Source organism: Monodelphis domestica, chromosome 4, assembly GCF_027887165.1.
Source record: "Monodelphis domestica isolate mMonDom1 chromosome 4, mMonDom1.pri, whole genome shotgun sequence".
Lineage (NCBI taxonomy): Eukaryota > Metazoa > Chordata > Mammalia > Didelphimorphia > Didelphidae > Monodelphis > Monodelphis domestica.
The window spans coordinates 173,934,328-173,960,600 of record NC_077230.1 but is presented as its reverse complement, the minus strand read 5'-3'; positions in this window follow the sequence as shown (position 1 = coordinate 173,960,600).

The window sequence follows — 26,273 nt, the reverse complement described above, 5'->3', positions numbered from 1 at the left end:
TATTAAAATATATTTAAAACTAAAACTATTCTGAACATGTTCAGTTTCCCTTTTGATAACTCAGAAGATCTGCTGAGAATTTACAGTATCCTTAGTTCAGAATTTTGAATACTAAATACCTTTCAACACAGAGTTCCACTTAATAGCAGAGAGAATTTACATTTCAAAACTACCCTATTTCAAGAGAGAAGACTAAAATTACAATGAGAAAACTGAATTTGCCATAGCATTAGGGGTTTCTAGTTCAAAAATAGATAGTGAGAATAGCAGCAGAAACTCATTAGACTTGCACTTATAAAAATTCTCCAACCAAAGCAAACTTTTTTTCACTTTCTTTCTGATTTTTATTCTGAGTTTTCTTCTACAAAACGACTAATAAGAAAAAACTATTTACATGATTATGCATGTAAAATCTATATGAGACTATTTATTATCTCAGTGTTGGAGGATGCAGGAAAATAAATCAAGACTCAATTCTTTTTTAAATGTTGGAAATAGTTTTTACATGTAAGTGGGGGGAAAACAAAATAAAATTTAAAAAGTAATATATCAAAGGATTAATAAAAATAAAGGTAGCCCATGTTCTGACACTTAACTACACGATGCTAAGCAACTCACTTACCTTCCCAGTACATCAATTTCCTTTTCCATAAAATGGAAAATGGTTGTACTGACTCAAGGGGTTGCAGTGAGAAAAGTGTGTTATACAGTTAAAGGTTGCTATGCAAATATAAGTTATCATAGTAGAGAGAACAACATGATGATTTAGGGAAAAATGAAATGTTTGTATTTGATATCTAATACAGTTAGTACAATTGGTTTAAATATAAATTATAGCTAACTAGTTTCATGTGACTTGTAATTCCATAGATTCAACTATACTTTGGATCAAATACTGTCCTTCAAAGCCTAATTGTAGCTCCCCTATATGACAGGCAGTGAAAGAAACACAAACTCTAGAGCAGTGATGGTGAACCTTTTAGGGACCATATGCAGTGACCTCCTCAGAGACTGTGCGCCATCTGGGCACTCCCTCCCTTCCCTAGACAAAGGAGGAAGTGCTCCTATTGGACTGTTGAGCAGAAGGGTGGGTAAAATGAGGAAAGTTGTGGAGAGAGGTAGGGAAGTGGCCCAAGCACTCTGCTCTGCTTACGTTCCAGCTCTGATACATGTGAAGTATTCCCATTGGGCTGCTTAGCAGATGGGTGGGTGAAGTGAAGAAAAATGTCCTCAGCAAGTACAGAGAAGGGGAGGGGAGTGGCTTGAGTGCTCTGCTTCCAACTCTGCCACTGTGAGCCACCTTACCCGCTGTGTGTTCCCATTGGCCACTGGGCAAAGGGGAGGATATGTGAAAAAATGTCCTCAGGTATGGTGGAGAGGGGGAGGAGAACAGCTCCACCAGAGCTTTTCAAGTAACAAACTCTGGCAGGCAATGGTTCATGTGCCCACAGAGAGAGCTTTGTGTGTTTTTTTTTTGGCACACGTGCCACAGGTTCAGCATCTTGGCTCTAGAGTAGATATATCTTGAATTCAAATCCTGGCTCAGCTACTCACACACCCCCTATAACCTTGGACTAGCCCACTGAACCTTTCTGAGTCTCAGTTGTCTCATCTGTAAAATGAGGAAATTGAACTATATGATTATTTAATTTATCACATCAGGGTCCTGACACGAGCATTTTATTTTTCTTTCATGTTTAATATTTTTTCCAGATTATATGTAGATACAATTTTAATAATCACTTTCTGACATTTTGCAATCTATGTTCTCTTCCTCTCCCATTACTCCCTCCCAGAGATAGTAGGCAATATATATTGGTTGTACATATGCTATCATGCAATACATAAGACATAAACATTTTAAAAACATTTTGCAATTATTCATCCTTTGAAGTTTTCATCCTGAATACAAAATTTACAAGAACCTCACAATTTCAAAGTCCATCAGTAAGAAAAGTCTAGGAAAGTAACTAGCACGGTGTACTTGAAAACCATGGACTGGGAGTTAAGAGAACAGAAAAATAGGCCTATTTTTAATGGGGACCATGTGAGATTAAGCAAGTCATTCCATTTTTCTGACAAGGCTTCAGTTTCATTATTTACAAAATAAATATATTGAGTTAGATAATGCCCAACTTCTTTCAAGTGCTAACATTTTGTGATTTCTCATATGACTCCATTCCATTATTTAGCAAAGAAGTTAAGCTTATTATTACTATTATTCACTGGAGTAACAATTGGAGAAGAACCAAAAACAGACATTATTTGTGAACCTTATGATAATGTCTGTTAATATTCCATTTTGCCTGCAGAAAAGAGCAGTATTGTCACCCGTCTCAGATAGTAGCAAATGAAATCTGTGAAAGTCAGACCCATTTCAAAAAGGAAAAAACTGGGTCAAAAGGCTAGTTCCCCTCCACCCCTTCACTGATGATACATTACCAGTTTATCACTTCTAGATAGCCATCAGCTGCTGCTGAGGCAAAAGTAGGATCAATGAAGAATAATGCAAAATGTGAAAATACCAAATATCATGTGGCTGTGATTAGCAATTAATGAATGTTGCTTTATGGAAAATTTCATTGCACCAATTCTGTCAATAAGAGATCATTTCATTAGTTATATAAAGTTGGGAGGAGGCTGGCTGCATCAAAAGCATACTTAACGTTTACTTTTGCTTTTTGACACAACCAATGCTAATTTAAGCAATTGGAAGCATGGATTTTCCTTCTATATTTTACTTCATTTATATATAATAATTATATTCCAAGGAAGGATAATATTAAAAGCTTTTAAATTAGCATACATAGTTATCCCTTGCATTACATTATATATAATAGTACCAAGTGATAGTGCTGTTTAAAATATTATTTCATTTTTAGAACTAAGGAGGAAAAATACCTAACATTTTTAATTTGGCCACTGTTAGACATTAGAGTCAAGATAAATCCTACTAATCAAATCCTTAGCCAAAAAGTAAATCGATTTGGAGAGAGAGAGCATGCTAGGCAAGAAAGAATATGATTCACCTTTTAAAAAATTCCATATATTCAAAGTTGTCTATTTTATCAAATTTTCCAAACAAAAGCAGGTGAATTACATAAGTAGAGAAGATACATTCATTCATGCTGTAGCTTAATAATTTATTCTAAGCACAGAGAATTATAATATGTTGAAATTATCTTGAGAGGCAGTGTTATAAATATAACAAATAAGGCAGTCTTAGAACCAGGAAGGACCTGGGTCATCTTCTGTCTGACATATGTTAACTGTATAACCATAGATAAGTCAATCTCTTGGGCAGCTAGAAGGTATAGAGTATTTATAATCAAGGATTTAGAGTCAGGAAGACCTAAGTTCAAATCCTGCCTCAAACACTTACAAGCTTTATAAAAACAAGCAAGACAATTAATTAGCCTCTGTCTGCCTTCGTTTTCTCATCAGTAAAATGGGAATAATAGCCACACCTAACTCAAAAAGAAAATTCATGAAAATCAAATGAGATAATATTAGACCATTGGCAATTCAGCAACAAGCCCTACTACCCTAAGTATCACAACCAAACTAGGCCTCTAAGGCAATTGTGACTCCAAGATCTGAAACCCTTTGAAGAGGAAATAGATGAGCTTCAAGCATCTCTATCTTTCAGCAACTGATTTGAAGCTCCAAAGCAATTTGCCAATCAGGCAAAACAACAATAACAACAACAACAACAACAACAATTTAATTGCCTGGGAAATTTATTCCTAGATGTCCACTCCTGAAAATTTGAGGGCAACCAGGCCAAAGGATGCATCTTGTGACTGACAAGAGTTGGCTACTCACTGCACAGACAGCCTAATACATAACAAATTAAAGAAATTCTTACAGAAATTTCAAGCTACAGTAGATGACATCTTAACAACACATATGGACAGCCACCAGATCTTCCTCTATCTTTATGAAGATTTTGAAATATTTTTTCTGAGTCCTGAGTTATAACTTACCCTGAGACCCATGGGTATTTGTGGCCTAGTTTCTTTGATCCTTCTTAGGATAAACTAGAATGAGCAGAGATAACTGAGATGCTACCTTACCTGACCTGGCAACTTCATCAGGTTAGGAGGTTGAGGTTCTTCTAAATTTGGTCAAGAGAGCACTTTAAGCTAATCACTGCTAGGTGACACAGTAGTTAGAAAACTGGACCTTGAGTCAAGAAAACCTGAGTTCAAATTTTACCTAAGATATTTATCATGTAACAGGGTAAGTCACTCATTTGCCTCAGTTTCCTCAACTGCTAAATGGGGATAATGAAAGAATTACTTAAAAGTGTTGTGCAAATCAAATGAAATAATATTTGTAAATTGCTTAACACAGCCCCTGGCATATAGAAGATGCCACATAAAATGTTTATTCCCTTCCTCTTCCCTTCAGTGGTTCACTTCCATTTTCCATAGTGATAGGGCTTAGGTATTTGGCTTAACATTCGTCCAGGCATTGCTTAGAAATATTGAGGTTTAGGAGGTGTTATTTCATTCTCTTTATTTCTAAAAGAACCGTTGGGCAAAAAATAAAAACAAAAAATACCTAGGTTGATACCTCCACATCCTGCTTTTTTGCAAGAATGAGGGACCATGATTATGAAACACTGAATATAACAAGACATTTTTAATATGTTGATTAGTCTTCTTGAACTTCTTTTCTCCCTTAGTCTTGCTAAATTGCTTTTCAGCCTCTTAATTCTTTTCCCAAAATATTTAAAATATTTTATTAATGAGTTTTATTTTCATATTAAATACATTTCCAGATGACCCTCATGAGAGTTCTCTTGTAACAAAGTAAAGCTATTAAGCAAAACTAATAATATAGTGACCTCATGTGAAAGTGCATATAACAATCCAAATCTGTAGCACTCTCTCAGCCATTCTATTTTAAAGTTTTTTTTTTTAATTAATGGACATTTTCTCTCCCACCTACCACAAAAAAAGAGAAAACAAATTCCTCGTAACAAATAGGAATAGTCAAGCAAAACAGATTCCCTCACTGGCTATATACAATTAATACAAAGATCTGTAGAGATCTTTCTGTCTGTCTGTCTAATCTATTTATCTATATCTTATTCTGCACCCTAAATTCACTGATTTTTTGTTAGGAGGTGGGTAGCATGTTTCACCAGTTCACCAATGCAATCATCAGTGGTCACAATAGAGTTCTTGTAGTTTTCAAAGTTATCTTTACAATACATTTTCTCCTGATTCTATTCATTTCATTTTTCATCAATTTATAAAAGTCTTCAAATTGCTTTTTAAAAATATTGGTGTTATATTATAAATTGTACTGGTTCTGCTCACTTGATTCTGTTTCAGTTCAGTTAACCTATTCCATATCTCTTTGAAATCTTTTTCCTTGTTATATAGCAGGAAAGCAGGAGAAACATCTCTCTGGAGTAAGAAGACAAAGTAGCCCAGGCAACAAAGCATCTCTGTGAACTGGCAGAACTCGCAGAGAAGCCCAATGTTCTGCTACTCTACCAGAGGCAATGAAGCTGCAGAGTGGGATTGGGCCTAGCCTAATCCACCCAAAGCAAATAGAGAAAACAGAGAAGGCAGGGTGGAGGACCAGCCTAGCCTAAGCCACTCTAGTAGTGGTAGTCTCTCGGAAGCAGAGAATGACAATTGTCTTTGTGCATTATCATCTATTGATGTACCCTCCTGTGGCTTTGGAGTCCAAAGGCTGAGGCGCACAGTCTGTGGCACATGGGGCATGGGACGCCAGTTGTTATGGGAAGTGCGGTTGTGGCCTGGTGTCGGCGTTCACGTGCAGTGGCAAGACGTCGACGTCGCTCATCTTCAAAGGTGGTAGCAGCATGGTTAATGTGGGTTCGCCAGCTGCTTCTGTCAGAGGCACCACCCGTCGCTAAGCCACTCTACACTGGTAGCAAAGGCAGAGATAGCAGGAAATCTACTAACTCCCACAGGGCAGTAAAGAGCTTTGAGGCAACAAAGCAGGTGGTGGACTGGACCAACCTAAGCCATTTTCTAGGGCAGCAAAGACAAATATGGCAAGAACCTACAGGTCCTCACATGGCAGCAGAGCACCTGAGCTGGTGTAGCAACAGTGTGCCTGAGGCACCAGAGCCCAAAACAGGGGAACCTACTCAGCCCAAGCCACTTGGAAGGAGTAGGGAAGCGATAGAGCAGGGACCAGTCCAACCCAGGAAAGGACAGGGCGACTGGTAATACAGGGTGCTGAATCTAACTGCACAAAATGGCTTCAAATCTCCCCAGAGCAAGCCAGCAACCACCCCTTTAACAGACACGCCCAGGGAAACAAAGGTAGCTGGGTCCACCCTCTAGTTCTTTGTAAGCTTGGAGCAGAGCTCTCTACTTCAGATACTGAGAAGAACATCATCAGATAAATAAGATAATGGGAAGAGAAAAAAACCTAGAAAAATGAGCAAAAGACAAAGGAAAAATCCTAACCCGAGAAAGTTAATTTAGTGACAGGGAAGATCAAAATATGAACTCAGATGAGGACAACAATGCTAAAAAGGAAACATGTGAAGCATCAATGTTGAGTGAATGGATGTCAGGTCCCCTGGAAGAACTTGGGATCTCTTCCCTGACTTTAGAGCCCTCCTGCTGCCTGCTGCCTGAGTAAACTCTCCTGGCACACCTGGAGAGAAGCTGCCAGGATAGATGCTAACGCAGCTGTTGATGGAAGAAAAGCCTGTACACTTCCTTTCTCTTTCGCGCTTCTGGCAGAAAGGAGCTGGACCCTCCAGGGTTCCCACTTTTCCCTGAATGCTCACCATGAAACCCAGGCAAGTCTTCAAGCAAGATGGGAGAAAAGCGGGGAGTCAGAGGCCCAGGGTGCGCCCCTCACAAAGCCTGGTTTCCTCACCCCCACAGCTCAGAGACAGAGATGGAGGCAGCTGTGCCACTGAAGAAAAGCCCACAAATGGCGAAAGCTAGCATTCATGGAGGATTTTTTTTTCTCCAAAAAAACACCCTTATCTTTATTTAGAATCAAGACTGTATTGGCTGTAGGGCAGAACAGTAAGGGTTAGGCAATGAGGGTTAAGTGATACATATTTGGGTGTATGTTTTGGGGTTTGGATTTTATAAGGTTATTCACTTACAAAAAAGAGTAACATGGAATATGTTTTGCAGGATAACATATGCATAACTCAGTTGAAACCCTTGCCACTCTGGGAGGGAAGAGGGAAGAGGGAAGAAGGAAAGGAGACAATTTGGATCATATAACTTCAGAAAACATGGAAATTTGCTATTAAATGTAATAATAATTGTCAACATGGAATCTAGAAGCCCCCAAACTTGTAGCCTAGAAAGATTAAATGAACCCCAGTTTACTTAGCTTAAGGGAGAAGGCTCCTGGTTTGACCTTGTCACACCCTCCCTGAGGGAAAGTGCTTCTTACTGCTTCAGACTAACAATAGACTTTAAGATAACTGCCTCTCCCAGTATATCACACCCTCCTTCTGAGGATCACACTTGAACTCTGAGAGGCCTTAAAGTAGGACTTTCCCAATTATTATTAAAATTATATATAATCAAAAACATGTTATATATATACATATGTATATATACATTCAATTGTACCATAGTGTATCAGTCTCTGTGTATAATGTTCTCCTGCTTCTGCTCCTTTCACTCTGCATCAATTCCTGGAGGTATTTCCAGTTCACATGGAATTCCTCCTGTTCATTATTCCTTCAAGCACAATAGTATTCCATGACTAACAGATACCACAATTTGTTCAGCCATTCCCAGTCAAGGGCCACCCCCTCATTTTCCAATATTTTTGCCAACAAGAGCATGGCTATGTATATTTTTGTACAAGTCTTTTTCCTTTTTATCTCTTTGGGGTACAAACCCAGCAGTGGTATGGTTGGGTCAAAGGGCAAACAGTCTTTTAAAACCCTTTGGGTATAGTTCCAAATTGCCCTTCAGAATGGTTGGACCAATTCACAACTCCTACAGCAGTGTATTAGTGTCCCTATTTTGCCATATTCCTTCTGACATTTATCATTTTCCTTTGCTGCCATATTGGCCAATCTGCTAAGTGTGAGGTGGGACTTCAATGCTGTTTTAATTTGCATTTATCTTGAATTTAGCTATTACATTCCTGGAAGTTGTCATTTGAGGATTTCTTTCTGAAGGTGATCTGTGAATTCTTTCAATTCCAATTATATTCTCTTGTTCAAGGATCTCTGGACAGTTATCTTTGATACTTTCTTGTAATCTGATGTCCACAGTTTTTTCTTGATCATGGCTTTTGGGTAATCCAATAATTTTCAAATTGTCTTTCCTAGAACTATTTTCTAGGTCAGTTGTTTTTTCAATAAGATGTTTAAGGTTTTCCTCTGTTTTTTCTTTCCTTTATTCTACTTTATTGTTTCTTTATTTCTTATGAAATCATTAGTTTCTAGATGATCAGTTCTGATTTTTAAGGCCTAATTTTCCTCTGTCGGTTCTTGGTTCTCTTTTTTTCAATTGGTCCATTTCTTCTTGCGTCACTTTCTTTTCTCTTTTCCACTTTTCTTCTTTCTCTATTAATTGTTTTTGAAGTCGTTTTGAGTTCTCCCAGAATCTGTGTACAATCCATATTTTTCTTTTACACTTTATGTGTGTTTCCTTTGCTCTCACCATCCCCTTATGCATCTGTACCTTGCTCTTTTGTCTCCATAAAAATTCTTTAGAGTTCAGAGAAAATGGCACAATAGCTAGACAGAGGATAGATGTCTAGATGTCTAGGCAAAGGCACAATAGCTAGATGTTTGGACTGCAGCTAAACATCTAGATGGTGTCTAGATTTCTAAATGGATAGATGGCACCTAGATGGCTAAATGGCTAGATTGTGGCCAGATATTTACACATCTAGACAGTGGCCAGATGTCTAGATGGTGGTTAAATGTTGCCTGCAAATTGGCTATAGAATTGTTACATAAGAGAAGTATGCCACACAGGCCTCATAGCCTGTTGTATATATACAATATAGTTTGGTTTGACATATTACACCTAACATAAGGTTTAATTTATCTGCTGTAAAGAGACATCAACAAGCATTTATTAAAAATGAATTATATTCAGACCTGGCTTCAGACACTTCCTAGCTGTGTGACCTTGGGCAAGTCACTTATCCTCCATTGGCTAGCCCTTACCACTCTTCAGCTTTGAAACAAATACCCAGCATGGATTTAAAGATATAAAATAAGGGTTTAAAAACAACAACAATGATAAACTAATTATATGCCAGGCATTGTGTTGTGTTGAAGATGCAAATACAAGCAAAAAGGAAGACTATCCCTGCCCTTCAGGATCTGGAAGACAAAACACAGAAGGGGAATTTAGTGACTGAGGAGGGTATCCACCCTTAGAGACATAATATTGAAGTCTGGAAAAATCAGAAGCAGAACTAGGGGTAAATGGAGATTGGCTCATCTGCCCTACCCCTACAAAATAGAGGACCCAAGAGAAACTCACCAACGGAAAAAAGCTGAAGGCTTAACAGAGGGATCTTCCAGGGTGAAATGTTGCAAAGCATATGTAACAGAGGAATGCAGATTCATCATGATGGAAGACCAACTCAAGCATGGGAAGGGCAGGAAGGACAGAGAAATCTAGAGAAGGAACCGAGGAAGTGAGAAGATCCAAGAAGTTAACTCATTTCCCTTTGGGGACCCTTTCAGAGAGGTTGGGCTGAGAGAACCTCTGAGTCTTGATCATCCTTCTGTGAATCCAGACCCCCTGAATCCAGTGGAAGATAACAGGAGTGGATAGGACTTTAATATAAAGCTATCTACCTTAGGAAGATTTCCTATCTATCCCCCTAAAGCAGTCCTTGAACTTCATATCATAACTAGGACAGTTAGAAGTCAGGATGGCTCTCATAAGTGACCCCAGAGGGTAAGGCAGGCAAAGCCTGACCCTGCAGGATTTGGGGCAAAGGGGTTCAACTGTTCATCTTAGGGACTTCCTGTTTCCCACTTTCCCATTACCTTATCCCACAATTTCACCCTACCTTTTGTGTGTTCCTCAAGAATAAATAGCTGTTTCTATAGATCAAGTGCCTGCTCATAATATTTAGGGAGAGGGATCTGAAGCTTTGGGGTGGAGAACTATATTTCCTCCCCAAGGAAAAAGAAGCAGTTCAGTTTTGGTTTTTACTTCAACCCAATCTCTGAAGAAATTATAGACTGTGAATATGAAGGCAGCCTATGTGGGTTTTACTAGGGAAAGAGAGGGGGAAAAGCAATTATTTCCTCTCTCCACCTTTTAGCTCTATTCCATCTCTACCACACTCTAGTTCTGAATTAAGTGGTAGGGGACTCTATTTTCCCCCTCCATTACACATAAGAGAAATTGGCATTAATAAAAAGGCAACACTCGTTGACAGATTTTTATTTTTTAATTAATCAATTTTTTATTTTTTCCCTATTCCACATAATAATTTTCAACTTATATTTTCTGAAATTATAAGATCCAATTTGTACTCCTTGCTCTCTTTGCTCCCCCTTCTCAGAGATTGCAAGAAATTTGACCTGGGTCATAGTTGTATGATTATGCAAAACATGCTTCCATTCTGGCTAGACAATAGGTTTTTTAAACCCTTATCTAAAGAAGAGCAGTAAGGACTAGGAAATGGGGGTTAAGTGACTTGCCCAGGGTCATATAGCCAGGAAGTATCTGAGGCCACATCTGAACTCAGGATCTCCTATTTTTAGGACTGATTCTCTATCCACTGAACCACCTATCTGCCTTCAATAAGAGGTTTTTAATAAACAGTTTTCCCACCTTCACTTATGGACTCTCCTCAAAGAATATGATATTCTAAAAGTCAAGGGATCCAGGATTGCAACCAAAAATTACATACCCAACAAAACTGAACAAAAGACTCCAGGTTAAAAATTGACCATTCAACAAAATGGAGGAATTTCAGACTTTCCTGACCAAAAAGCCAGAGCTGGAAAGAAAGTTGGATAAGCAAATATGACACTCAAGAAAAACATAAAAAGGTAAAGTGAAAATGTAAGGATTTCAATACAATTGAATTGAGTACCTTCATGGGAAAATAACTGAAATAATTAAGATATCTATAATAGTTGTGATATGTCAGACAAGATACTCAACATACTTAAGACACGTAAGAACTTTATCATTATTAGAGCAATGAAAAGGAGTATATATAGAAAGAAGGAAGCTGAATAGAAGGGACTGATAAGGAAAAAATAAAGAAGATCAAGGAATGAAAAAGAGGAACACATGAGGAAAAGAGGAAAGGAAAGGTAAACTATCTCTCATGAGAGGCACATAAAAGTAAAATCAGTGGAAAATATAGGGGAACAATAGGCTATGCTTGAACCTTAAAATCACTGGAATTAGCTGAAAGTAGGATTAACACACTCAGTCAGCCCTTGAAATTAACCTTACTATATGGGGAAGTAGAAGATTAGTGGGGATAAAGGAAGGGAAGAGTGTAGACAAAAAAGTGGATAAAATGAAGGAGTCAGTCTTCAAAAACAAAACATCTGTGAAGAGGGAATGGATAAAAGGGGAGAAAGAGAGAAGGACATATAGGGAAAATAAGATGAAGGAAAACAAACAATTAACAATCCTAATTGTGAATGTGATGAACTCATCCATAAAATAGAAAAGGATAGTGGAGTGGATTAAAAAGTAAAATTCCGCTATATACTGCCTACCAGAAACACATTTAAAGCAAGAAGACACAATAAGTAAAAGTAAGGAGCTAGAACAGAATCTACTATGTCTAAGCTAAAGTAAAAAAGCATGGGTAGTGATCATGATCTCAGACAAAACAAAAGTAAAAATCAATCTAATTAAAAGAGATAAGGAAGGAAAATACTTCTTGTTAAAATGCACCATAGACAATGAAACAATACTAATACTAAACATCTATGCACCAAATGGCATAGCATTCAAATTCCTAAAAGAAAAGTTACATGAGTTATAGGAGGAAATAGAAGTTTTTAAAAGTTTAATATGACAGACCACTGGAGAAAACCGAGAGGAGAAAGGAATACACCTTTTTCTCAGCAATTCAGGGCACCTCCACAAAAAAACGACAATATTATACAGAGTTCCTGTGTGGTCTTGGCAGTTAAATCAAGTATATTATACTGTCTGCAATGATCTTGATTTATTTTTAATGTTTTTATTGATATGCTTTGTTTCTTATATCTCCATAGTGGAGGGAGTGTATCCCTCCAGTTCCCATCTTCCCAAGACAATCCAATATGAGAGATTTTTTTGGAAAGAAAAAAAAAATTAGGATGATTGATCAATACATTTAAAAGGCCTGAATATGTGTGCAATGTGTAACAGCTATGAATCTCCCACTTCCATGGAGAGATAAGTTGGGTAGTATAGTCATATCTTTTTATTTAAGTCCTTGACCTTTATAATTTTGTTATGTTTGCTTTTGCTTTTTTTTTTTTGGTATGCCATTTTTCTTTCAATTTATATTGTGATAGTTACTTTGTATACTGTTTTTTTCGGCTCTGCTCATTTCATCCAGCATCAGTTAATATAGACCATTCCATACTAGTCTGTATTCAATGTACATAATTTCTTTTAGTATGGTAGCATGTCATTATATTCATGTACTAGTTTCTTTAGCCATCCCCAACTAATGGGTTACTACACTGTTTCAAGTCCTTATCTGTTATAATAAGTGCTATTCTAAGTATATGGGAGACTTTTTCTTATTGATGACTTCCTTGGGTCAGTGATGGAGTTTTTGGATCAAAAGTCATGGAAATTTTTGTTGCTTTTTTTATGGATTTGTTTAATTCAGTGTCCCCCGTCCCCCCCATCTCTTTAGTTTTATTTTTGGTATGTCTTTAAATTTTAAATGTGTTTCTCATAAGCAACAGATTGTAGGGTTGTCTTTTCTCATTTAATCTATACTTTTTTCCTGTTATCATTAATTCTTTCTCTGGAATTTAATGGCATTTTAAAAAAAATCATAACTTCCACAGGCTTGCCTTGGATCATTATATGGTTGGGAGTAGTTTAGGCTTTCACAGTTGATGACCATATAATATTGCTGTTATAACATACAATATTCTACTTCTATTCACTTCATTTTACATCAGTTCATATAAAGTTTTTCTGTAATGATTTTATTTATCATTTTGTATAACACAATATTACTCCATTACAAATCATATATACCACAACTTGTTCAGCCATTCCCCAATTGTTGGACATTTTTTCAATGCCCAATTCTTTGCCACCACAAAAAGCTGCTACAAATATTTTTGTACATATGGGTTCTTTTCCATCTTTATTTTGTTTTATCCTCTTCAGGAAACAGGCTTTGAAGTGGTATTTCTGGGTCAGAGAGTATACAGTTTTATCACCCTTTGATCATAGTTCCAAAACACTCCCCAGAATGGTTAAAGCAGTTCACAACTGCTTTAACAAAGCATTAGCATCTCAATTTTTCCACTTCCTTTCCAACATTTGCCATTTTATTTTTCTGACACATTAGCAAGTCTGAATGGTTTAATGTAGTACCTTTGAGTTGTTTTAATTTGCATTTCTCTACTCAATAATGATTTAAAACATTTTTTTCATATGACTAGAGATAGCTTTGATTACAGTATCTGAAAACTGCCTGTTTATAGACTACTTATCAACTAGGGAACACTTGTATTCTTACAAATTTTGAGTCCTACATTTGGGAAATGAGGCCTTTATCAGAGAGACTTGATGTCAAAATTATTTTGCAGATATAATTATTGTATGTTTGCCTCCATCTTATTTCTCCCCTTCCTTATACTCTTCCAGCTTTCACCCTATCCATTTTCAAAAGTATTTTATTTCTGACAAACACTTCCTTCAGTCCACTTTACCTTATATCAGCCACCTCCTTTCTATTATCTTCTTCCCTTCCTATAGGGTAAGACAAGGTTCTAAAATCTACTGAGTGTGTATATTATCCCCTATTTGAGTCAATTCCAATGACAGTACAGTTCAAGCTCTCTTTCTCGTTTATCTCATTTTCTTTTCACAACTTTTAAAATATATTTCATTCATCTTTCTCATCTCTTAATTTTACATTTTTAGATAGTATTGCATAATATTTAATTCACATTCATATCCTCTAATGTATAATCTTTCTCATTAACCAAATAATGATAAAGTTCTCAGGACTTACAAGTATATTCTTCCCATGTAGAAATATAAACATTTTAACCTTTTTGAATCTCTGTATGATTTCTTTTTCCTGTTTACCTTTTTATGCTTCTCTTGAGTTTTGTATCTGAAAGTCAAAGTTTTTATTCATCTCTAATGTTTCCATCAGGAATAGTTGAAATCAATTGATTTTGCTGAATATTCATTTCCCACAAAATTTATTATACTGTTTTGGCAGATAAGTAATAATACTATCTCCTTTGCTATCCAAAATATCAAATCTCACATCCTCTGGTCATTTAATGTAGAAGTTGCTAAATCCTGTGTCATCTTGACAATAGCTCCAAGATATTTAAATTGTTTCTTTTTGGCTTCTTGCAAAATTTTCTTCTTGATCTGGGGGTTTTAGAATTTGACTACAACATCTCTGATAGTTTTCAATTGGAGATCTCTTTAGATTCTTTCAATTTCCATTTTACCCAATGATTCTAGAATATCAGGGTAGTTTTCCTTGATAATTTCATGAAAGATGATAAGGCACTTTTTTGATCATGGCTTTTAGCTAGACCAATAATTCTTAAATTATCTCTCCTAAATAAGGGAGCTTAGAAGCAACAGAAGGAGAAACCTCTCTGATTATCCTTCCATACCATTCTTTTAAAAGCACTTCAAAAATAAGACAGATATCCAGAGCAAACAACAAGATGGAGTCACAGGCCACTCCTATTTAATAAAACTTGAAAGGTAGGCAGAGAGAGTTGGTTCCCACAGTATAAGAAGAGACCAGACATCTCTCTGCCCCTACTGTGCTGAAACCTGCCATAAGCCTTGGGCTGATTATGGGATTCCATTAAGAAAGCTTCAGCCAAGATCTTTATACCTCAGTACCACCACATGAAACTCAGGGCTCTGACAGCAGCTGGTTGTGCACCCTTGGTCTCTGCAGCAACTGGTAAAGATCTGGTCTCAGGGCAGATTAGCTCTTCCTGATAACTCAAAAAATCTAATTCAGTATACCAGCAGAGGAGAAAGAAGATTAAAGATTCCCTTCAGGGCAGAACAGCTCAAACACCCACGTCCAGTAAACAAACAGAGGAGTGAGTAAACAGTCCACAAGAAGGGTAAAATAATATGAGTAAACAACAGAAGAAAAAGAAAGAAGTAATGATTGAAAACTTCTATGGAGATAAAGAACAAAGAACAGAACCAACAGAGGAGGATGAGAACTAAGAAACATCAAATAAAACCTCAAAAAATCCAGGGAATTGAACTCAGGTTCTGGAAGCCCTCAAAAAAGAATTTAAAAATCAAATAAGACAGGCTGAAGAAAATTGGGAAAAGAAAAACAATAGCCTAAAAAGGCAAAAATAGAACATCTGGGAAAAGAGACATGAATCAAAACAAGAAAACAGTGTCATAAAAGCCAGAATTGACTAATTAGAAATTGAGCAAAAATGTTAAAGGATGAAAGGAATGATTTGAAAAGAAGAATAGATTAAAAAGGAAAAGGAGGACCAAAAAGATATGGCAGAAATTGTCTTTAAAAATTAGAATGGGGGGGATTAGAGCCAAGAGGGTGGAGTAGTAGCAGGGAAATCCTGAAGCTGCTCTGAATATCCTTCCAAACTGACTTTTAAAAAGCATCTAAAAAGAGCAGAAGTCAAAGCTGGATGAGCAAAAGGGCTCTACCACTAAACACAGCATGAAAGCAGGGCAGAGAAAGGGCGTTTCCACATTATAATGGGGCAGTAAGGTTCAGAGCTCCAGAGTACTGGCCTAAGGCAGTAGTAGATAGCAGCATCAGTAGCAGCAATGGAGGAAGTGTATTTTCAGAAAAATCCAAGATTTAAATTTTGTTCAAGAAAGATCTTCAAGGAAAGAAGCTTGCTAACTCCTAAAATCCAGAGAATGAACTGTTTGCAGTCAAGAAGATCCTGAATGAACTTTGGGGTGTGGTTCATTGAACATTTATTTAAATGTATACTCTTATGCCAAAAGGGGACTGCACCCTAATTGGTTTTTGTCAATGTGCCCAGCAAAACATTGGTTTTGCTGTTTCTCTCTTCTATTCCCCTCTTATCTCTAACTATTGTAGTTTACTCTTAGAAGGTGAAATTTTGTATGAACCTGTAGTTAGAAGATTTAGAGACACAAGATGATTATATTAAGTGATAATTTAGGGAGACTAGTCCCCCAATCATCATCAGGGTAGATTGTGAATTTTAGATTTACTCCACCCTGCTTAGTCTTTAGAATTTTAGCAAACAGGAATTTATACACCCCCACTTAAGGATTAAGTGTGGAAAAGGAAGGTCTATGGCCTGAGTGTGCTAGCAAGTGACATCAGAAAAAACTGACTGACTCCCTGGTTCTTCAAAGGCCAAGTTTAAGCCATCATTGGTACATGTGAGACACTGGAAGTGACATAAAGAATTGCCTTTATATTTTACGTCACTTCCTGTGAGAGGGACTTGGTGGTGGAACTTGACTGTGGAGGAGCTTGAGCATGAGACTGCAGAATGTTTCCATTAAGAATGTCACATGATGAGTGCAAGGCTTATTTCCCTTTTCTTGACTTTTCTAGAGGCACAAGCCTCTGAGGAGGCCCTTCATCTTGGAGGAGGCCTCATGACTGGAAGCTGTGCTAGATTTAATCCTCTGCCCCATGCCCCCTTGGCTGGGGCCTCTGAACTCCTGTCTGGTATCTCTATCCCTTTCTCTAATTCTTTCTTCTTTAATATCTTCAGTCTATTGTAAATAAACCACAATAAAATTCCATTCTGACTTGAATATTTCATTGGGAATTAGAATTTAAATCCCTGGCAACCAACTAAAATATATATTCAGTTTAACCATAAGTTTTACCCCTAACCGGAAGACAGCCTCAGGGCAAAACACCGTGAAGTGGGCTACATCTATTAAAAAAATGCAGACCTACCCCTGGATATCTCAGGCCCTGGAAGTGAAGGTCAGAGCTCTATAGTACTAGGTTCACTCCTTGGACCTCTGACAGGGCAGAGATGATAGCTCTAAGACCAAGCCCTGTGAGCCAGAAGTTAAGATAGAAATGACCAGCAACTTATAGGACTCCCAGGCCTTGAGAAGGAAAATAAGTAAACAACAGTAAAAAAAGCTCTTTACCTTGGAACATTTCTATGGAAAACAAGCAAAAAAAAAAAAAGAAGTAATAGGAGAGAGTGAGGAAAAAAAAGCAAACACATGCAGACTCAAGAAAAAAAAAAACTGGAAACTGATTGCAAGCTCTGGAGGAACTCAAAAAAAGAGTTCAAGGACCAAGTAAGACAGAAGAAAAAATGGGAAGAAAATTGGGGAAAAGAAATGAAAGTAATGTAAAAAGAAAATAACAGCTTAAAAGGCAAAATCTGTCAAATAGAAAGAGACACAGAAATCAAATGAAGTAATAAGCAGAATAAAAACTAGAACTGACCTGTGAGAAGATCAGGTAAACAAGTCCAATAATGAAGAGTGCCATGAAATGCAGAAGACCAAATTGAAAAGAAGAATCAAAAGATCACTGGTGAAAATCAGTCTTGAAAGACTAGAATTGGGCAAGTAGAAATGATTGATTTCATGAGACATCAAGAAATAATAATACAAAATCAAAATAAATACTAAAAAAACAGACAAAAACATGAAATTCCTCATTGAAAAAAAAAAACAACTGACATGGAAAATACACATAGGAGAAATGATTTTAAAATTATTGGACTACCTGAAAGTCATGACCAAAAATAATCATAGACATCATATTACAAGAAATTATCCAAGAAAAACTGCCCTGATATTCTTGAACAAGAGGGCAAAATCAACATTAAAAGCATGCATAGATCACCCTCTAAACTAAATCCCTAAATGATGACTTCCAGGAATGTTATAGCAAAATTCAAGTGCTTCCAAGCCAAGGAGAAAATAGTGCAAAGCCAGAAAAAAACAATTCAGTTATCATGAAACCTTAGATAGGATTATATAGGATCTGGCAACTTCCACACTGAAGGACCACAATGCTTGGAATATAATATTCCAGAAGGCAAAAGAATTTGGTCTACAACCAAGAATCACCTACCCATAAAAACTGACTACATACATTTAAGGTAAAGTATGGACATTTAATAAATAGAAGATTTACAAGTATTCCTGAAGAAAATACCAGACATAAACAGAAAATTTGATGTCTAAAAACAAAATTCAAGAGAACCATAAAAATAAATAAGAAATAGAAAAGAATTTTAGTGCTTCAATAAGGTCAAATTGATTATACTCTTTTATGGAAAAATGATTCCTATTACTCTTAAAAATTGTTTTCATCATTACGATAGAAGATATATATATATATATATATATATATATATATATATATATACACACAGAGGGTGTGGTATTAAGCTGTTTAGGATGATATGTTAAAAATTAGGGGGGGAAAGAATTGTACTAAGAGAAATGGAAAGGAAAAGGTAAACTTTGATAAATTATACCACATATAGAGACACATGGGATGTGAAGAGGGGATATACTATTACAAGAAGGGAAGGACGAGGGTGGTGACAAGTAATACTTAAGTCTTGCTCTCATTGGAATTGGTACAGAGAGGGAAGACCAGGCTGATTTATTGAGGTATAGAATTTAAGATCAAACAAGAGACAAAGAATTTTACAAGATGTAAAATGAATAATTTTGATTACATTAAATTAAAAAGGTTTTGTATTAACAAAACAAATATAACCAAAATCAGAAGGGAAGCAACAAACTGGGACAAAAATCTGAGGACAAAAATCTCTGACAAAGGTATAATTTCTCAAATTTATAAGGAATTAAATCAAATGTATAAGAAATCAAGCCTTTTAGCCAATTGACAAATGCTCAAGGAACATGAATAGGCAGTTTTCAGATGAAGAAATCAAAACTACCAATAATCATATGAAAAAGTTTTCTAAATCCCTCCTGATTAAAAAAACGCAAATCAAAACAACACTGATGTACCACCCACCACCTATCAAATTGGCCAATAAGCCAGTAAAGAAAAATAATGAATTCTGGAGGGGATGTGGCAAAACTGAGACACTAATTCATTGCTGGTTGAGTTAAGAATTGATCTACCCATTCTGGAAGGCAATTTGGAATTATGCTCAAATGGCTTTAAAAGAATGCATGTTCTTTGATCCATCAATATCACTATTAGATTTGTAACCCAAAGAGATAATAAAAAAGGGTTGTTCAAACATATTTGTAGTCAGGCTCTTTGTGGTGCAAAAATAAAAAAAAAATTAGAAAATGAGGACGTCTCCCTCAATTGTGGATTGGCTAAACAAATTGTGGTATATGATGATTGCTGGGAGCCATCAGGCCATGACACCTTGACAAAGTCACTCATGGTAGCTAAGGAAGCCATAGAGTGGCCCTTGGCAAGATGTGATTGCCCACTCAATCCCCTTTGCATAACCTCTCTCATTAACATCCCTTACCTATGGAATTGACATGATTACTATTCTCCATAGTCTCAGAATGAATAATGCAAGAGCAAAATACCTGTATCCTAATTCTCTAAAACATCATTAAAAGATCAGACCCTCAAACCTAATCCCAAAAGACTACCATGGGTTAACTTTTACTTAGGTACATAATTCCCGGTAACTTGGCTACAAGACATATCCAGAACTTTCCCACTCACAGAAACTTATTCTCATGAAGTCAGCACACAAATCAATCATAAAGGCCCATACAAAATGTGCAGGTACACCAAGTTTCATCATGCCTCAGACTTGATTCTTCCTCTTGAGAAACTCCCTAGTAAACCCTGAAAAATGATCAGTCTAATATTAAATCTGAATTGTGTTCTCAGTACCTCTCAACCTCAATGATATGATTGTTGAACTGTCTTTAAGAACTTCTGATTGATTATTCCTTTTTATTAAAAGTAATAAGTAAATTTCCTTGATTGTTTGTAAACTCAAAACTCCTCACAGGGTAATGAGAAAATTAAGCCACCTGTGATAAAATCATCTATCTTGTGTGAAACCTTTATTCTGTCAATAATCTGTAATCACAATACAAGAATATAGAATATTAATCAAGTGATTTGCTAAAAGTTAATGTATCACTTTTCCAATTATCTCTGTTTAGACATGTGTGTTAGGTAATGTATCTGTGTGCCAAAAAAATGGATATAATAATAAACGCCAGGACTAGGGATGGCAGAACAGCTATCAGATGCAAAGCATGCTAATGGCTGTAAAATATACAACTGTCTTCCATTTGGTTTTTTTTTTTGACTGATCGTTTGCAACCCGTTGGGAACCCCTGGAGTCGTGAGTGAGGCTGGACCTTGCCTGTGGAGGATGGTGATGGAATGCTATTGTGCTATAAGGAATGATAAACTACTTGATTTTTTATATGATTTAGAAAGATCTTCATGAAGTGTTGTAGAGTGAAACAAGCAGAATCAAGAGAATATTGTACATGGAAACTGGACACTGTGGAATGATCATCCATACTGCTACCAGTAGGAATACAATGATTCAGGACAACCCCAAAGAACCTTTGAAAAATAATGCCATCCACATCAATACAAAGAACTGTGAGAGTAGAAATGCAAAAGGAAAACATATGATTTACCACTTGTTTGTATGTGTATATGATTTGGAATTTGGGTTTTAAAAGATTACTCTATTACAAAAATGAATAATATGGGAATAGGTATCAAATGATAATACATGTTAACAGTGAAAATACTTTTCAGCTCTAGGAAGGGGAAGGGAGAGAAAATGAATTATGTAATCAGGGAAAATACTTAAAAATTAAAAAAAAATGGAATTGGACAATTAGGAGCTGATGACTTCACGAGACATCAAGAAACTATAAAACAAAATTAAAAGAATGCAAAAATAGAAGAAAATATGAAACACCTCATTGACAAAAACAACTGAACTGGAAAAATAGATCCAGGAGAGACAATTTAAGAATTATTGGACCACCTGAAATTTATGTAAAAAAAAAAATAAAAAGCTTAGACATCATACTAAAGGAAATTATCCAAGAAAACTTCCCTGATACCCTTGAATAGGAAGGTAAAATAGAGATTGAAAGAATCCACAGATCACCTCGGGTATTAAATCCCCAAATGACAACTGCTAGGAACATTATAGTAAAGTTCAAGAGCTCCCAGGCTAGGGAGAAAATACTACAACCAGCTCAAAGGAAACAATTCAGATATCAAGGAGTCCTAAGCAAGATGATACAGGATCTGGCAGCCTACCCTTTGAAAGACCAGAAGGCTTGGAAAATGAAATTATATCTTCTAGATCTATTTTCCAGGTCAGTTGCTTTTCCAATGAACTATTTCACATCTCTTTTTTTCATTCTTTTCTTTTTGTTTTATTGTTTCTTGATATCCATGAAGTTAGTTTCCATTTGTAAAGAATTATTTTACTCAGTGATCTTTTTTACCTCCTTTTATATTTCATAAATTCTATTTCTTAAGAAATTAATTTCTTCAGTGAATTGTGGTATCTCTTTTCTATTAGGCCAATTCTGCCTTTAAAGAGTTCTCTTCAGTGAATTTTTATTTTGCCTCTTATAACATTTAACCTTTTCTGATTTTTTAAGATATTATTTTCTCCACTATATCTGTGCTTCTTTTTCCAAGCAAGTGGCTCTTTTCACATGATTTTCTTAAATCATTTTCATTTATTTTCCCAATTTTCCTTCAACATCTCTTATCTGATTTTTAAAATATTTTTTGAGTTCTTCCAGGAATTCTTTTGGGGTCTAAGAGCAACTCACCTTTTTCTTTGAGATACTGGATGTAGCAGTTTTAACTGCTGTTTTTCTTTTAATTTTTAAAATTTTTGATCCTCCTTGTCACCATAGTAAATTTATTTGTTTGAGTTCTTTTTGTTGTTTGTTTTTCTAGCCTTTTTTATGACATTCAATCTCATATTAAAATTGGGTTCTGCTCTAGGAAGAAGGAGATATTATCCCAAGTTTTGAATTTTTTTGGAGCCATTTTAAGAGCTAGTTCTGGAGGTCTGTGAATTTTCCATTCTTCAAGGTATTATGATTTAACAAGAGATGTTCACTATCCACCTGGCCTATGATTTGCTCTGTGAGTTACCACAAGCACTCTTTTCCAACTTAGAAATATGAAGAGTCCATGCTCCCTTGTGGCCACAAGCTAGTGCTTCTCCTCACCTTGACACTACAGCCTATGATTGCAACACAGATCTACATATGAATTACAAAAGAGTACTGTGTTCAATTGTAAATTTTAAAACTATTCCACCCTAATCAGACCATTCTTTAGAAGATCTGATGTAGCTATTTCCTGATCAATAACAATGGAGATACTTGGAATAACAGAATCAGGTCTTAGAAACTCCACATTCTCCACTCTACTCAGTTTAACAAGATTTTGAAAGGTCTGTATCAAAATCAAGATTTAATTATCTGAGGAGATGGCCTTCAACAGACATGTGCAAAAAAAATGACAGACCTCTAGGCTGTCCTAAGCTAAGCTAAGTCCTCATTGGTACAGATGAGATGCAGAAAAGTGATGTAAAAACGTCCATATAAGGCATGTCAATTTCTGCCATTTTCTCTTTCGCTGGATAGACAACTCCGGCTGGCAGCATGCTAAGCGTTCAGACATTTTGGAGTCCTGGATCGTGAGTTTGCCCTGGAGCTGATTTCAGGTTCAGGTCTCTTTGGAGGTCAAGCTGATTCTTTCCTCCTTCACACTCAAACCCTTACTTTCTAGATCTCCTATCTTCCTGCCCGGTATTAACCCCTTCCTTCCTCCTTCTTCTTAAAATATTCTCTACTATATCAATTAAATCACCATAAAATGGCAGCTGACTTTGGTATTTTATTATCTGGGATTCACCCTTTACACAATACCAACAAAGGGATTTATGTAATCTTTTTATGACCTATCGTATGACACCCCACCCCTTACTATTTGTGGGATGAGAGTTTTGGAAGCCACTACTGCCAATTCAGTTTCCCCCTAGACTTGTTGTTTTCTTGCTATGGCATTTACTGCACTTGACTATATTCATCCCCTTGCAACAAGTCTTTCTTGACTGACCCACATCTTGGGTGAAAAATTATTTCACTCTATCTTTTTGTGGGTTATGCCACTCCAAAATTTTGAGTCATTATTTTAAAGTTATTTGGGGGAGAATTTAGGAGAGTTTGGGTTAGTCCTAGCCTTTTCTCTGCCATCTTAGCTCCATCACAGCTTGGATCTTTTTGGAAAAGCTTTTTATTCCCATTACAGAAAATGCTTGTTCTTTGTTTTAGATAGATAATCTTTTTATTCTTCTTTCTCAGTTCTTTTACTAGGAATCATTATATTTTGTCAAAAGCTTCCCCCAATCTGTTGAGGTTATCAAATGATTTTTAATATTTTTATTGTTGAATTGGTGGATTATGTATATAGCTTTCCTAATTCTGAACACTTTTTGCATTCCCAGTATAAATGTAGCTAGGTCATAGTATAGGATCTTTGTGATATATTGTTGCAATTTCCTTACTAATAGTTTATTTAATAATTTTATATCAATGCCCATTAGGGAAACAAGTCTATAGTTTTCTATCTGTTTTGGTTCTCCCTGGTTTAGACCCCAAAACCATATTTATGTCAAATAAGGTATTTGATAAGACTCTAACTATTTTTCAAATAATTTATAAATAGCATTGGAATTTATTGTTCTTTAAATATTTGATAGAATTCACTTTTTAATACATCTGGTCCTTGAGAATTTTTTTCTTAAGAAGCTCATTATGACTTGTTCAATTTCTTTCTTCTAAGAAAAGAGAGGGTTATTGAAATATTCTATTTCTTCTGTTAATATGGGAATTTTATGTAAATATTCATTAATTTCATTTGGAATATAGGTTCTATTGTCATAGAGTTTCAGAAAATAGCTCCTACTATTTGCATTAATTTCATCATCTTTGGCTGTATAATTACTTTTTAAAATTTTTATATTGGTCATTTGGTTTTTGTCCATTAAAAAAATAAAATCAACCAATAGATAATTGAATTTAAAAAAATAAAACCCAATCCTAATGTTATTTAATTTTTCTTTCAATTTTATTAGTTGATCTTTTGATTATCAGGATTTCTATTTTTATTAGGAATTTTTAATTATATGTTTTTCTAGTTTGTTTTTAGTTCCATGCCCACTTTGTTTATCTATTCTCTATTTCACTGATTTAAATATTTAGAGATATAAAATTGCCCTTTACTCTATTTTGGGTGTATCCCACAAATTTTGGAACATTGTCTCCTTACCATTTTCTTTAATGAAGTAATTGGTTCTTTCTATGATTTTTTTCTTTTACCCATTTATTCTTTAGGATCAGATTAGCTTCTAATTAATTTTAATTTATGTTTTCGAGGCTCTTTATTGAAGGTAATCTATGTAGCACTATAAAAACAGCTGTTAAAAAACAGAAGTGCATTTCGTATTTCTGCATTTGTTTGTAAGGTTTTATTTCCCTAATTTTTGTTTAACTTTTGTGTTGATGCCATTCATAGTTGAAAAATAGGTTCATTCCTTTCTATTTTCTCCAGATGTCAAACATATCTAATTTAAAAAAATCTATTCCTCTCTTTATCTTCATTCATATTTTATGGTTAGATTAATCTATGTCTGAGAGGGGCAAATTGATGTCTCCCCCCCCAATTAGTACAGTTTCATTATTTCCTCTTATAAATCATTTAACTTTTTTTATCAAGAATTTGGAGGATATTCCATTGAGTGCATATTTGTTATTTATATTTGCCTATAGTACCTTTTAGCAAAATGCAATTTCCCTCTCATGTGTTAAATGGATCTATTTTTGCTTTTACTTTGTCTGAGCTCATGATTGCTAGTGCTACCTTGTTTAATTTAATTGGAGGAAAAAAGATTTTGAACCAACATCTTATTTTAATCCTGCATTTATCTTTGTTTAAAAGATTTCTCCTGGAGAAAAGCATTGTTGTATTGTTTTCTAATTCATTCTGCTATCTTCTTCTGTTTTCTGTGAGTTGATCTCATTCACACTTACAGTTACAATTGCTGATGTAAGGAATTAAATTTTGTGGTTGGACTAAATATATGAGAATTTTAAGATAATGGTGTGGTCACTGATTTAAAAATATTTTAGTTCATGTCAAATTGTCTTTCAATAGTTTTATTTACAAAGAGGTGGGAAAAGTGAAAGTAGAGGAATATAAAAGGGGATAGAGAAAATGTCTAGCCTATCACCTTAATGCTGCTCCAGTCCCTAGCTCAACCCTGGCACAGATCATTAAGCCCTCAACCAGTGGACTGAATTAAACAAGGTGAATTACCCAAGGGTTCAATCCATGCAGCCTCCTCCAAGAAGGGGAGGCCTCTCTGGAACTAATCTCTGCAGAAGCCAGGAAAGGAGGGTCAGCTTTTCACTCACCCAAACCGAGGCTCCAAAGGGAGAAGATCTAGGAGAAATCTTACTAGAAGCATCTACTAGTTATCTACTACTACTACTACTACTACTATTACTACTACTACTACTACTACTACTACTACTACTACTACTACTACTACTACTACTACTAGTTATCTACTAGTTCTTTTTAATCATATTGCTACTTACTTTTCCTCAAGTAACTATTTTGTGTGATCTGCCTCATTCATTCTTTTTTATAAAGAGACATTGGTTGCTATTTACACATGGGAATGGCCACTGTGTTTCTTATAAAACAATGTTTAAAACTGCTTCACATAACCTGATCAGGAATTGTTTGTCATTTGGGTATTTATATATATAAATATTTTCAAAAAATAACAATTCATTTTTCTTCAGTATTTTAATAACTGTTCTCATTTTAATATCCAGAAAGGGCATTGGAAAAACTATAACATAAGACTGCAAAAGGTGAAACATAGGTCTATGAAAAGTATGGGTTGAGCCTTGAACAGATTTGAACCTAGGACCTCCCATCTCTAGGCCTGGCTCTCAATCTACTGAGCTTCCCAGCTACCCAGCTGCCTCTACCCCCACATGTTTTTTTTCAAAGTAAAATAGTGTTTTATTTACATTAAAGGAAAAATTAGTTAT